At 48.3% G+C, this 15,444-nt stretch overlaps 1 non-coding gene across 1 annotated transcript; it reads left to right on the top strand.

The window, feature by feature from the left end:
* Nucleotides 1-6,996: 6,996 nt before the first annotated feature.
* On the top strand, nucleotides 6,997-7,099 carry LOC122446868. The gene has a single exon (XR_006271028.1). It is a non-coding gene; the product is annotated as a U6 spliceosomal RNA (small nuclear RNA).
* Nucleotides 7,100-15,444: the final 8,345 nt, after the last annotated feature.

Consider the following 15,444-nt stretch of genomic DNA (forward strand, 5'->3'; position numbering starts at 1 on the left):
CATATAAACATTTTAAACATCTGTAATGTTATGTAAAAACATTCAGGGACTCCTGAATTTTAAAGCTTGAACAGAAGGACAGTAGAGGGTGGCCACGTGACAGTGGGTTTCTGTGGCTGGGTCTGGGGAGGTATGGGCTGGAGAGGCCCCTCCCTGAGGACAAATGGGAGCAGACTCCCTCTAGAGCCCTGGACACTGACCCACAGCAGTGAAGGCTGGGTGCCTGGTCTCCAGGCAGGGCACCACTACATCCCTAATAAGCAATTCAGCACCTCTATTTCTTCACCCCTAAAATGAGGACCATAGCCAGGGTCTAACTGCTATGCTTTGGTTGGGGGGGGGGGTTGTCAAAGGAGCTAAAAGACAGATGGGCCTATAGCAAGCACTCAGTATGTCAATGTTCTCATTTTTAGTACTGCATCTTGTTGAATCTTCCTGACAACCCCACTGAGGAGGCCTGTGGCCCCTTTTACTTCTAAGGAAACTGGAGAACACAAATGTCCTGTTACAGGCAGAGGGTGAGGCCACGTGGGCTCAGGGCCTCCAGTCTCCCCATTGTGGCCAATAGATTGGCATCCCCAGGGTGAAAGCGCACAGGAAGTCTGCTGCTAAGGGCCTGGCCTGGCGAGGCGGGTGGCCTCCGAGTCAGCTGTGGCGGTGGAGCCCACCCTCCTGTGAACCCCACATGGCCCTGGATCATTTTCTTCTACACTGTGCCACCCTTCTCCAATGCTAACACACTATGGAAATCTGAGAATCCCACCCAAAGGTGTCCTGAGCCCCTGTCCTTCTGGCCAGACAATTGTCCCAGCTGGGAGGTGCTGCTCCAGGCCAGGTTGACTGGTCCCTCTGGGTCCCATGGTTCCTGATACAACCCTCACTTTGGCCAGCTCTCCAGGCCAGCCTTAAACACATCCTGCTCCTCAGTGGGCAAGAGCCCTGCAGACGGACAGCCAGAGCCGGTGTGGACCGAGGCCTGCTCCAGGCTGGGGCAGCAGCAGCCTGGAAAGCTTCACAGGCCACGTGGGAATCATAACTTTTACTCAGAACAGAGGAGGGCTCTGAACTAGCTTTTATCCTACAGGACCCTCTGGCATGTGGTGAGAAGAGTTATGACAACTGATGATGCCCATGACCTCTGTGGGTTGGGCCTTGGCCAGCAGCGTGCTCAGAAATGTTTGCCGTGGGACTTCCCTGGTGGTGCAGTGGTTAAGAATTCACCTGCCAAGGCAGGGGACTCAGGTTCTATCCCTGGTTCTGAAACCAAGATCCCACACGCCTCAGGGCAACTAAGCCCATGTACCGCAACCAATGAGCCCACACTCTAGAGCCTGTGCTCTGCAACAAGAAAACCCATGGCAACAAGACCCTGCACTGCATCTAGAGAGTAGCCTCCCCCTTCTCACTGCAACTAGAGAAACCACAGAAGATGCAGCACAGACACAAATAAATAAAATTATAGGAAAAAAAAAAAAAAGGAAAAAAATGTTTGCCGTGGTGATCATTGCTGTTTTGTGTGAGAAGACAGAGGCAAGTCCTGGTGGACACAGGCCCAGGGGTGGGTGCCTGGAGGGAGAAGAGCCCTTTTCACCCAGTGGGGTTGGGCTAAGAGAGGGTTGGCTGTCGATGGAGCCCAGAGCAGGCCCCTCATGAGGGGAACATCTAGGCAGGAGGCCAGAGCCCACGATGTCATCGCTCTTGGACTCTGAGCCTGCAAACCAGCACAGCTGGCTCACCCGGCCAACTGCTGTCCCCAGGAAACCCCTGCTCGGGGATGACGCATCTGCCCAGCACACCCTCAGCACTCCTCCACGCCTTCGGACTTCCCTCTTGGGGACTTCTGGTCCCCGTCCTGATGCAGCAGCTGCAGCGGCCACCCCCTCAGCCCACATCCCTGCCCCCTGTCCTCCCAGGCTCAGCCTGTCCCAAGATAACAGACACAGAGGCCCTGCCACGTGAGCCCAGCATGGGAGCGGGCAGGGGAGGGCAGGCAAAGCAGGGCACCCAGCTGTGAAGAGGGAACCCAAGCATGAGACTGGGAATCACCGGGAGACACCGAGCCTGCGTCAGTCTCCAAAAATGAACACCGTGTGGGGCGGAGCCCGGGGAGGCCCTTGCTTGGGCCCCGGGCACACCCACTCAGGCTGGTGGGTGGCAGCCAGGCTCTCCACCCCAGTGCGGAGTAGGATCTGGTTTCAGGGACTGGTCTACTGCTGATCAATATATCAGTTCAACAGACACTGGGTTCAGGCACAGAGAAACGGCCCCAGCTAGCCTCCTTCTCCCCGCTCCCAGTGGCTGGGATGGGTTCCCATGGCCTGGCTGACGCTGCAGGCTGGGCAAGGGTGGGGCCTAGGTGGAGGGGGCACGGGTGGTGATGTTCACAGGTGCCCAAGGAGCTGAGGGAGCTGGAGAACAGTCTCCCCTGACTTTGGTTCGCTGGTAGTGGCAGTAATGGCCCCTGTGAGGAGGAATGCCCAGAAGAACGGCCAGTGGAGGCCAGGCAGCACAGGGTGTGAGGGTGGGACAGGCTTGTCTGGAGTCCAGAGGAGCCAGTCTGTGGGAGGCCTCGGAGCTGGCTGTTCAGGCATATCTTAGAAACAATGATGGTCCTCCAACTAATAAAAATAATTGAAAAAAAAAAAAAAAACAATTATGGTATGCCATAAACACGATCATTATTGCTGTAGGTGCTTGCAATATGTCATGCCCTCCCCTAAACCATCGTAGCATGGTGAGTTATGCAAGAATGAAAGTGAAGTCGCTCAGTCATGTCCAACTCTTTGCGACCCCGTGGACCATAGCCTACCAGGCTCCTCCGTCTATGGGATTCTCCAGGCAGGAATACTGGAGTGGGTTGCCATTTCCTTCTCCAGGGGATCTTCCCAACTCAGGGATCGAACCCAAGTCTCCCACATTGGAGGCAGACCCTTTAACCTCTGAGCCACCAGGGAAGCCCTGTGCAAGAATGGTTTCCTCTTATTACAGGAGAATGAATAAAGATGTGGCACATATATACAATGGAATACTACTCAGCCATAAAAAGGAATGAAACTGCATCATTTGTAGAGACATTGTTGGACCTAGAGGCTGTCATACAGAGTGAAGTAAGTCAGAATAAGTCAGAAAGAGAAAACAAAATATCGTATATTAACACACACATGTGGAATCTAGAAAAATGGTACTGATGAACCTATTTCCAGGGCAGGAATAGAGATATAAAGATATAAAGAATGGACATGTGGACACGGGAGGGTGTGATGGGATGAACTGGGAGATTGGGATTGACCTATGTGAACTTCCAAGTGTAAACTAGCTAGTGGGGACCTGCTGTACAGTACAGGGAGCTCAGCTCAGTGTTCTGTGGTGACCTAGATGGGGATGAGGGGGAGGGGGATATATGTATACATATAGCTAATTAACCTTGTTGTATAACACTAAAAAAATAAAACTAATTTAAAAAATTAAACAAAATGGAGTCCCGGAGAGGCTCTCACACCAAGTCACACAGGCAGCAAGAACAGGACGGGACTTAGGTGGGGCCCTCTGAGACTTTAGACCCAGGGCTCTTGGCTGATCTGTCTTTCTCTCAGAGGGTGTTGGCTCTACTGGGTGGGCTAAGTCAGGGTCTGCTCTGAGCCACCTGGGGAAGCAGCTCTGGAAATGTCACCCTTGGAGCATGGACTACCTCAGAGTGAGTCTAAATTGGAAAAACAATATGTGGTCTTAACATAGCGCCAGGATAATCTCTGTAAACAATCCCAAAGCTAATACTGCATAAACAGAAAGACCTAAAGAGAGGCCAGGGAGGCCCCGGGGATGGAGGCTGTGAGCCGTGTGGCTGAGTCTCTGCCTCTGTGGGCACTGTCCCTCTTCTGTGCAGGGCTGGCTGAGCCCCAAGGACAGCTGAGTGTACTTTGGAGACAGCCAACAGTGATTAGCTCTGAGAACATTCTAACAGTTGCTTCTTGGAGTGTCTTCTGCAGGAGGGGCCAGTGGGCAGGTGGTCAAGGGTGGCTGTTTTCCCAGTAAGTGAGGCGCAGAGCGGTCTGGGGGTGAAGCGGCAATGGAAGCTGCACTGGCCGTTCCCGGGCTGCTCTGTGAGGCTTCCCCATCACCTGAGCCCATCCGCTCCTCTGGGGCCTGCCAGCGCTCATGCCTCTGGAAGCAGTGTCTGCTTTTGCTCCCAGCTCTCTGTCCCAGAGCCCTGTAGATGGAGGCACCACACCCGCAGTGTGATCTCATCAAGGTTAGAGGGATGCTGGGGGCAGGGAGGTGGCTCCAACTGACAGCTGGACAGAAGCCTCTAGTGGGGTGTGGGGTACCAGGCGTAGCTGCCTGCATGAGTGAGAGAAGTCCTGACCTGAGAAGCTCCCCTTCCAACAAAAAGCCTATGTGAGCACAGAAGCACCCAGTCGCTGACCTGAGAGCATCTTGCCTCTGCCAAGGATGACACTTTGGATGGCTCACAAGCCCAGATGTCTGCCGGAGACTTCACTTCTTGGCCAGAGTCTCTGCTGAGGCTTGGAGGAGCCCAGGAGGAACTGGGCCACCTCTTACTCGGCCTTGCTGCTGCTGCTTAGTCACTTCAGTCGTATCCAACTCTGTGCGACGCTGTGGACTGCAGCCTGCCAGGCTCCTCTGTCCATGGGATTCTCTAGGCAACAGTACTAGAGTGGGTTGCCATGCCCTCCTCCAGGGGATCTTCCTGACCCAGGGATCGAACCCAGGTCTCCTGCATTGCAGGCAGATTCTTTACTGCTGAGCCAGGGAAGATTCTGACTCTGCCTTAGCAGCCTTTAATCACGGCCCTGGCACGTGACACAGGCACAGCTGGTTCACAGCAGAACACCCGCAGCTGAGCCCCTGCGGCCCTGTCCTTCCAGCAGCAAACCCACAGATGTGAGGCAGAGAAGTGGGGGGAGGCAGTCCTTCTGGAAACAGGGATCCCACTACACAGGATCCACAGCCTCCTGAGGTTGTATCCAGCAGAAATCGTTCGTTATGTTTTTATCTGTGTGTTCCCATCTAGCTTTCATCAGTTCTGAAAGAGGCCCATGACCCGAAGGAGGTCAGAGCTGGAGTCTAGGCCACAGAGGACTCCAGGACGCCCCCGCCTGGCACAGGCTGCAAGCACATGTTATAAGCGCAGTGGAGTAGGGGGTATGGCAGTTGGAAGGAAGAGATGTCAGCTTCTGTGGATAAGACTGATCTCTCAAATCTCCCAAAATCTTAGAGACAAAGTGCATTGCATAAGTTTGAAATTATATAATTTGGAAACTTAAAAATTGGGTCATTCTGGACACATTGATAATATGGTTGGCAGGATACCTACATCAGGTCTTCCACTGAAAACAACTGAAAACCTGGACAAAATACAAAAATAATTTTCTAAAATGCATTAAAAAATTGTTCCAAAAAGCAAGAACTTCTCAAGTCAAAACATTTAGACCATATGGAAATCCAGAAAGACAAGCTAAGATCCAAGTATACGAAAAATCATACCCATGTTTTCTAAGATTTTAATAGCTTTCGCTTTTAGATTTTGACCTTTGATGCCTTTGAGTTCATTCTTATATATGGTGTGAGGTAAGGTTCCACCTTCATTTGTCCACATGTGGATATCCAGTAGCACCAGCATCATTGTTGAAGACTAACTTTTCCCTATTGAATTGATTTAGCACCTTTGTCTAAAATGGACTGATTATAAATTTAAGAGATTATTTCTGGATTCTCAATTCTATTCCATTGGTCTGTGAGGTCTGGCCTTATGCCAGTACTACATTGTCTTGCTTATTGTAGCTTTATAGTAAGTTTTTTTTTTTCCAAACTTTAAACATTTATTTTATATTGGGGTATAGCTGATCAACAATGTTGTGGTAGTTTCAGGTGAACAGTGAAGGGACTCAGCCATACATATATATGTATCCATTCTCCCTCAAACCATCCTCCTCTCATCCGGGCTGGTTATAGTAACTTTTGAGGTAGCAAAGCACATGTCTTCTGACTTTGTTCTTTTTCAAGATTACTTTGATTATTCTGGGTCCCTTGTATTTCCGTATGAATTTTAGGATCAATTTCTTGTCAATTTCTTCAAAGAAATAAGCTGGAATTTTGATATGGAGTTTTAAAACTGTAGGTCAGTTTGGGGAGAGTTGCCAGCTTAATGAAACTGTCTTCCAATCAATGAATGTGGATGTCCTTCCATTTATTTAGGCCATCTTTCATTTCTTTCAACAATGTTTTATAGGTTTCAGTATAAAATTCTTATACTTTTGTTAAATTATTCCTTTGTATTTTATTCTTTTGATGCTACTATAAATGGATATTTTAAAAAAGACTTCACATAGGGATGTTCAAGTGTTCCCAACTACAACTGATTTCTGTTTATTGATTTTGTATTTTGCTGAACTTATTTACTAGTTCTAACATTTTTCTGTGGACTCATTAGGATTTTTCACATGAAAGATCATACCATCTGCAAATAGAGAATCTTACTTCGTGCTTTCCAATCTGGACGCCATTTGTCTTTTCTCGCCAAATTGCCAGGGTATAACTTCCAGCACAATGTTGAAGAAAAGTGGCAGGAGCAGACCTGTTTGTCTTGGTTTTGATTTCCAAGGGAACATCCTCAGTCTTTCACCACTAAGTATGATGTTGGGTGCATGTGTGCTAAGTCGCTTCAGTCATGGCCAACTCTGTGCAACCCTATGGACTGTTAGCCTGCCAAGTTCCTCTGTCCATGGGATTCTCCAGGCTAGAATACTGGAGTGGGTTGCTATACCCTTCTCCACAGGATCCTCCCAACCCAGGGATTGAACCCGCATCTCTTCAGTCTCCTGCATTGGCAGACAGGTTCTTTACCTCTAGTGCCACTTGGAAAGCCCCAAGTATGATGCTAACTATGGAATTTTTATGGATGCTATTTAGAAGGATGAGGAAGTGCCCTTTTACTCCCAATTTGATGATTGTTATTATTAAAGAGGTATTGACTGCTTGCTTCAGCAGCACATATACTAAAATTGGAACGATACAGAGAAGATTAACATGGCCCCTGCACAAGGATGACATGCAAACTCGTGAAGCATTCCATATTTTTAATGAGTATACTACCCAAAGCAATCTATAGATTCAATGCAATCCCTATCAAGCTACCAACGGTATTCTTCACAGAACTAGAACAAATAATTTCACAATTTGTATGGAAATATCAAAAACCTCTAACAGCCAAAGCAATCTTGAGAAAGAAGAAGGGAACTGGAGGAATCAACCTGCCTGACTTCAGGCTCTACTACAAAGCCACAGTCATCAAGACAGTATGGTACTGGCACAAAGACAGAAATATAGATCAATGGAACAGAATAGAAAGCCCAGAGATAAATCCACGAACCTATGGACACCTTATCTTCGACAAAGGAGGCAAGGATATACAATGGAAAAAAGACAACCTCTTTAACAAGTGGTGCTGGGAAAACTGATCGACCACTTGTAAAAGAATGAAACTAGAACACTTTCTAACACCATACACAAAAATAAACTCAAAATGGATTAAAGATCTAAATGTAAGACCAGAAACTATAAAACTCCTAGAGGAGAAAATAGGCAGAACACTCTCCGACATAAATCACAACAAGATCCTCTATGACCCACCTCCCAGAATACTGGAAATAAAAGCAAAATTAAACAAATGGGACATAATGAAACTTAAAAGCTTTTGCACAACAAAGGAAACTATAAACATGGTGAAAAGACAGCCTTCAGAATGGGAGAAAATAATAGCAAATGAAGCAACAGACAAAGGATTAATCTCAAAAATATACAAGCAACTCCTGCAGCTCAATGCCAGAAAAATAAATGACCCAATCAAAAAATGGGCCAAAGGTCTAAACAGACATTTCTCCAAAGAAGACATACAGATGGCTAACAAACACATGAGAAGATGCTCAACATCACTCATTATCAGAGAAACGCAAATCAAAACCTCAATGAGGTATCATTACACGCCAGTCAGAACAGCTGCTATCCAAAAGTCTACGCAATAAATGCTGGAGAGGGTGTGGAGAAAAGGGAACCCTCTTACACTGTTGGTGGGAATGCAAACTAGTACAGCCACTATGGAGAACAGTGTGGAGATTCCTTAAAAAACTGGAAATAGAACTGCCATATGACCCAGCAATCCCACTTCTGGGCATACACACTGAGGAAACCAGATCTGAAAGAGACACGTGCACCCCAATGTTCATCGCAGCACTGTTTATAATAGCCAGGACATGGAAGCAACCTAGATGCCCATCAGCAGATGAATGGATAAGGAAGCTGTGGTACATATACACCATGGAATATTACTCAGCCGTTAAAAAGAATTCATTTGAATCAGTTCTAATGAGATGGATGAAACTGGAGCCCATTATACAGAGTGAAGTAAGCCAGAAAGGTAAAGAACATTACAGCATACTAACACATATATATGGAATTTAGAAAGATGGTAACGACAACCCTATATGCAAAACAGAAAAAGAGACACAGAAGTACAAAACAGACTTTTGAACTCTGTGGGAGAAGGTGAGGGTGGGATGTTGCGAAAGAACAGCATGTATATTATCTATGGTGAAACAGGTCACCAGCCCAGGTGGGATGCATGAGACAAGTGCTCGGGCCTGGTGCACTGGGAAGACCCAGAGGAACTGGGTGGAGAGGGAGGTGGGAGGGGGGATCGGGATGGGGAATACATGTAACTCCATGGCTGATTCATGTCAATGTATGACAAAACCCACTGCAATGTTGTGAAGTAATTAGCCTCCAACTAATAAAAAAAATTAAAACAAACAAACAAACAAAATCATCACACTCCTGAGTAAAAATGGGTACTGAATATTGGATTCTTAAATGTCCAAAATTGATATCAAATACTGAAAAACAAAGATAAAAATCTAGAGTAGAGGTTAGACTCTTAAAATTACAATATTAAAAACAAAAACAAAAACACAAAAAATTTAAGAAATATATATGAAGTTCGCTTTAAAAACAGGGTCTTTTTTTTTGCAAGGTTATAGTGAGTTAGGAAAATGAAAATTAAGAGTAATAGAGGAGTAATAGAGGACTTTAAAAAAATAAAAGAAAAAATTAAAAAAAGAAAAAAATTTTTTAATTAAAAAAAATAATAGTAAAAGTATATCTAGGAATTTCTCTGGAGCTGTTGCAGGCAGTGTGGGTTCAGTTCCGTTTCAGATAGCTCCTTGTTCCAGCTTACACTTCTCAGTATCTATAGGCCCCTTCCAGTGTAGTCAGTGTTAAGTACAGAGATTTTAATCTGTTGCACCTGTCACTTCTAAAAGGTTCTCTTTGTTTATTTGGCTTCTGTTTGCAGGTCTCTTCTGTGTCTAATTTCCGCCCTGACACAAGCAGGCGGAGGCGGTCTCTTGTTTAGGTTTGCTTGTTCGGTTGTGCTGTGGGGAGGGAGGGGCGCTGCAGACAAACATCACTGGCGTGTGTGGGGAGCACTCGCAGTGTCTCGGCCACACTGGGTTTGCCCCCGCTCCACGGCGGCTTTCTCTGTCTACACTGCCCAGGCTCCAGGTTGCTCTACAGGGAGCGGGCCCTAAGTTGCGTGCACTTCCCAGGCCTAAGTCGCTCAGGTTCCAGTTTTCTGGTACTCCACAAAAGCGCAGACTCAGTTGGGCCTGCGTTTTGTGCCTTCCCGGGCAGAGCATCTCAGTCAGCCAGGAGCTTTATGAGCGCACTCCCTGGGTGCAGTGCGCCTTATCCCTTCCACGGTCCCAGCCTCAGTTTCCGCGAGCGAGCCGGTCTGGTGCACCTTGTGTCTCTTCTGGGGAGCTGGTCTCTAGCTGCGACCCTCCCGGTGGATGTCAACCATCCAGAATGTCAGGAAGTCTTTGGTTAGAACCTGGAAGCCTGTTTGCAGTTTGGTAGGGGATGCCATCTCTGCATCTTTGCCCCTTTCCCCTCCACCCTGCCTCCTGCCTCCGGCGGGGGATGGGCCAGTCCGCAGCCGGCTAGCTCTTCTCTAAAATTGCTTAGTCCTTCCTTTGTTCTGTGAACGGGCGGCAGTGTCTTCGGTTAGGGTTTTTGTCAGGTTAATTTTCCCTCTCTCTCTTGCTATCCTACAGTTTAAGTTGCTATCTCACATTAGCTCCCTCCGATTGCCCTCAGGGCATTCAGGTCCGATCCTTACCCTAAGCAATGCTGCCTGCTCCTCTCCCTTCAGCCCCCACTTGCTGGTGGCGGATGTGTCTGGGGTACTTTTCTGCTGGGAGTTGCTTTTAGTCATGTAATCTGTGGGTTTTATTTATTTTTCCTCCCAGTTAGGTTCGAAAACTTCCCCCAGACCCACCAGTGAGAGGGTATTCTGGTGTTTGGAAACTTCCTCTATTAAGACTCCCTTCCCGGGACGTGTCTCCATGCCTAACTTTTGTCTCTCTTTTTATCTTTTATATTTTGTCCTACCTCCTTTTGAAGACAATGGGCTGCTTTTCTGGGTGCCTGATGTCCTCTGCTAGCGATCAGAAGTTGTTTTGTGGAGTTTGCTCAGTGTTCAAATATTCTTTCGATGAATTTGTAGGGGAGAAAGTGGTCTCCCCGTCCTATTCCTCCGCCATCTTAGCTCCTCCCCCCTCCTCCTATTTTTTCAAAAAGGAATATTTGATAGAGATTTTGGGGGGAGAAAGTCTAAGGAATGGGAGAAAAAAAGATACTGAGAAAAAAAATGTGAAAACTAAATTTTATGTTCTATACACTACAATGGTTGAGCAAAGCTCAAACTAATAATAAATTTAAATACATGATACATGGTAAACTGTAGTCTAAGAATGACATAAATAAGAATCAGAGAGGAGAACAAAGCCCTCCAGAGAGGACTAGAATGCAGAGGCCCCTGAGGTATCACTCAGCATGTAAAGATAACTCAAGTTCACACAGAACAGATAATTTTTCTCTAGCTCCACCTTCAACCACTTATAGGTGAAAACTATAGCACCACCTCCAATACTTCTACCCTGGCTCTAGGAATACGGTTCTGGAAATTCTCATAACTAGTTCCTGCATTCACAAATAAAGGATTGTTCAGCCACATCCTTGGGTGAAGGGTGCATGCTTCCTAACAGTGAATCCCCTATTTGTAGCATCTTTTGCAAACTGGGTAGGCTGAGAATTTTCTAACTCATCAAAGGCTGGTTCTTTTTTGCCTATCAGTTCTTTCCTCAATTCTCTCTCACACATTTTACTGTAAGCAATAAGGAAAAAAAAAAAAAAAAACAAACAAACAGCTGCACCTTTCACACCAAGCTTGGAAACCTCCTTAACCAAATATCCAACATCACTGTTAACAAACCCTGCTTTCCATACAATCTGGAACACACTTCAGCTCAGTTTCCTGACGCTAAATACCAAGGATTGCCTTTCCTCCAGTTTCCAAATGTTCCTCATTTCCTTCTGAGCCTTCTCCAGAAGTTCCTTTGATGTTCCTGTTTCTAACAGTGTTCTGTTTATGATGATATATGGACTCTCTATGACAATGCAGGCTTGCACACCTGAGCCCTCACAGGCCGAATCTTTAACAACCATATTTTTACTGACTGTTCAAAGCAATCTTGGATTTTTCTATCATGTCCTCACAATTCTTCCAGCCCTACCTATATCCAATTCCAAAGCCACTTGCCTATTTTAGGTATTTGTTACAGCAGCACTCCACTCCCCAGTGTCAAAATGTGTATTAGCTTGTCGCGGCTGCTTTAACAAAATACCACAAAGTCGGTAGCTTAAAACAACAGAAATTCACTTTTTATGAAAGTACTCATGGTGCAATTGGAGAAGTGCAACTCTGTTTTTGTTTTCCCTTTTCTCTTTTCCTGTTTTCCTTTTGCATAAATTAAGTCTGTGTTATGATTCCATTTTATTTCCTTTTTAAATTCATGAGCTGTAACCCTGTTTTGTTATTTTATTTTAAAGTTTAGAGTACATATCATTACCTGATCACAGTCCACCCCTTCAAGTGCTATTGGCCCAGTCATCTGTATTTAACAAACTCTCCAGGGATGTTGGATTTTGTGATACACTGTGGTAGAGATGGCCACATCTCCAGCTGTATCACTGGAGAGCTGACTGACTCAGGTAATAACTACACAGTCATCATCTATTAAAAAAAAAAACTATCAAATTCCAAGGGTTTACATACACTGCCATTTAATCTACACACACCCTGAGCAATGGGACTGTTCATTCCTTTTCACAGATGAAGAAGCCAAGGCTCAGTGGCTATAAATGACCTGCCCAAGGTCCCCTGCTGGCCAAGGGTAGCACCCATGGTCAAGTCTGGTGAATATGACTCATACAGGCCATGCTCTGCTCCCAACTTACCCTATCACCCTTGAGAGATTCAAGGCTGGTAGGGTGCAGGGAGCATCCCCTTGCTCTGTTCATGTAGGAATCCCCAGAGTACCCACCGCCTGGCTCGGGAGAAGGCAGTGCCCCCCAGCTCCGGCTGTGCCTTTCACCTCCCTGTGTGGTCCAGAGGGGCCTGGGACCAGAAAGAAGACCCCAGATGCGCTCCTAGCTGCTTCACTTGGCCAGAGGAGGGAGTGGAGGCAAGGAATGCTGGCCACCTGCCCAGGGATCAGATGGAGGGCAGGCATGGTCTGGAAAGACTCTAGCAGTAGGAGGCAATGGCTCACAGTTAAGGAGACTATAAGGGAGGAAGAATAAGTTCCTGATCATCCCCCTTGATCAATACACCCAGGGAGACACCTGTGACAGAGTAGGGGTGTGGTTTTGCTCATGAAGCTTGGAGCACAATCAGAGGCAGTGTCCCTGCTCTTGCCTATCCCCACTGACCACTGAACATGCAGCCAACTGTCCAAGTCCTGTGCAGGCACAGGGCCAGGCACCTGGCAACCTCGGTTTAGGGGGTCTAGGCCTGAGCCCAGTCCTTCCATCCCAGGCCTGCCCTCCCTCCAGTCCTGCTCAATCCCCTGCACAGGTTGGCAGTGACCTCTTCCCCGGGAACTCCACTGCAGCTGCTCCTTTTGCCTGTCCTCAGGCCCACACCTTCTGGTGTCTCTGGCCTTTGAAGTCACATCAGTTCAGCTTTAGTCCTTTGTGAAACTCCTCTGATGGCTCAGACAGGGTATACAGGGTGAGGAGGGCTTTTCACAGGACCCAGTATCATGTGGCCTGTACCTCCTCATGGGACCATCATGGCTTCCCTGGAATCAGGCTCTCTGCAAGTCCTCTCTGTAACCTGTTGAGTCTGTGAGATCTTGTATGCTGGCCTTGAATCAAGGTCACCTCCAAAGATGTCTGAGCCCCCTTCCAACCATTGCCAAAAGCCCCCCTGATCATCACCAGCAGGCTTCCTGACCCCAAATTAGGGGAAAAAAATGCCCATCCTGCTAGTCACCCTAGAGTGCCCTAACCAATCACCTAATGCCAAATTTCCAGCAGGAATTTTCTTTGTCTTGAGGCCATAAAAGTTGACTACTAACCCATGAAAAGTGTTGATTACCCCTGGTCTCTCAGGAGGTCAGCCTGTTGTGCTTTCAGTGCCCGCATTAGCTCTGCTCTTTGCTCTTAATAAACTCACTCCCTCTGACATACTCTGGGTCTTGAAATTCTTTTCCAAGATCATGTTTGGACTCTGCCTCAACACAAATGGGAGCCTCCCGGGCAGTCCTGGTGGACTTCTGGCCGGCTCTGGGGAGCTGGGTTCTGTGGACCCTGGCAGTGCCAACAGGTTGGACAGCTATAGCTCACCTGCCCTGAGGAGGGAAACTGTGCCCAGTATGTCTGCTGCCTGAGGATTCCACACTCTCAAAAACCTGAGTCACAGCTTGGGGTGGCCCCAGCAGGAGGTGCCCCTGGGCAACCACAGAGGGGCTATTTTAGGTTCTGCTGTGTTTTTCATAAGAAAATATTTTTAGACCAGATTCACCCTGAGTGGCAACATGTAGCTTTGAGCTAATTATGCAATTAATCAGCAGGAGTGGGATGGTGTGGGTGAGTGTATAAAGAGCACACTGTGCCACTCCACTGGCTGGGATCCAGGTGGGAAGGCCACGGCCACCGAGCGCAGAAACCATACAGAGTCCAAGACACTTGCCACATCCTTCTCTCAGACCAGCCCACCCTGACTCCAGCAGAGAACCTGAGCACCCCTCTGCCAGGGGCTGGGACTGCCTACCCACAGCTGCAGCTCCCCTGAGCGAAGGAGAAAGGCCCCCTGTCCTGCTCCTGGGAGCAAAGATACCAGCCAAGGCTGGGCCCCGCAGAGGTCACAAATCTGGGAGCCAGCCTGCTCGGGAACTATGTGGGGCCCACAGTGCAGAGGTGCTGCATGCAGCTGTGGGGGCCACACCTCGAGTCCGGGTGTCCCCCAGGAGATCGGGGCTAGGAGCCCACCCAGTCCACCACCCACCCTGACTCAAGGCTGCCTCCTCTTCTTAACTCACACCAAGCCTCCCTCAGAGTCAGCAGGTTCAGAGAGATGCCCTGACGGCCCTGCTGAGGGAACTGTGGGTGACTGAGCTGCAGGTGAAAAGGCCTTTCCTCTGCTGGATTCCAGGGGAGCCCCACCACTGGCAGACACATCCTTGCTCTGAGGGATGACAGCACATTCTGTCCCAGAGGCCACGGCCAGGTTGAACCCTCCGACTGGTGCAGCCACACATCCCCTGCTGCTGGCCACGTGGCCTCTGCACTCAGACCCCAAGCTTCTGCCCTGGGACTGGGGACCGCAGTAGGTAATCGGGGTTCTTTCTATCTTTCCCTTTTGCTCCTGCACCTAAGAAGTGGGGAGTTGTGATTTTTCAGAAGGTTGACTTTGGTAGAGCTTCACTCAGTTGTGGGGCTTCCCCCCTGGCTCAGCACTAAAACTCTGCCTGCAATGCAGGAGACCTGGGTTCGACCCCTGGGTGGGGAAGATCCCCTGCAGGAGGGCCCGCCCAGCACCCCACTCCAGTATTCCAGCACTCCAGTGGCCCGCCCAGCACCCCCACTCCAGAAAATCCCATGGACAGAGGAGCCTGGCGGGCTACAGTCCTTAGGGTTGCAAAGAGTCAGACATGGCTGAAGTGACTAAACAGGCACACACTCAGTTGTGAGGGTAACGAGAAGGTGAAACCAGCCAGGGGACACATCCTGCCTCCTCAGATGAGGGAATGTCACCTCCCAGGTAGCTGTGAGGGTTGCTCAGAGCTGAGGGAAGCGGCTGTTTCCACTATTCCAGCCCTGTTGGGAGCTCCCCAACTCCTGGCCCTATGACAAAGCCACAGCATCCCCAGGAGAGGCTCCTGCCCCCACAAGGAGTCTCTGAGCCTCCTTCCTTGCTTTTGCTCTTTGCCCAGCACTACTCAGCCTAACAAACTCCTCTGTTCTTGTCCTATTCAACTGCTGACTGGTAGTGAAGACCGTCCCCAGACCCCAGCCCACCCAGAG

Source organism: Cervus canadensis, chromosome 8 (assembly GCF_019320065.1).
Source record: "Cervus canadensis isolate Bull #8, Minnesota chromosome 8, ASM1932006v1, whole genome shotgun sequence".
Classification (NCBI taxonomy): domain Eukaryota; kingdom Metazoa; phylum Chordata; class Mammalia; order Artiodactyla; family Cervidae; genus Cervus; species Cervus canadensis.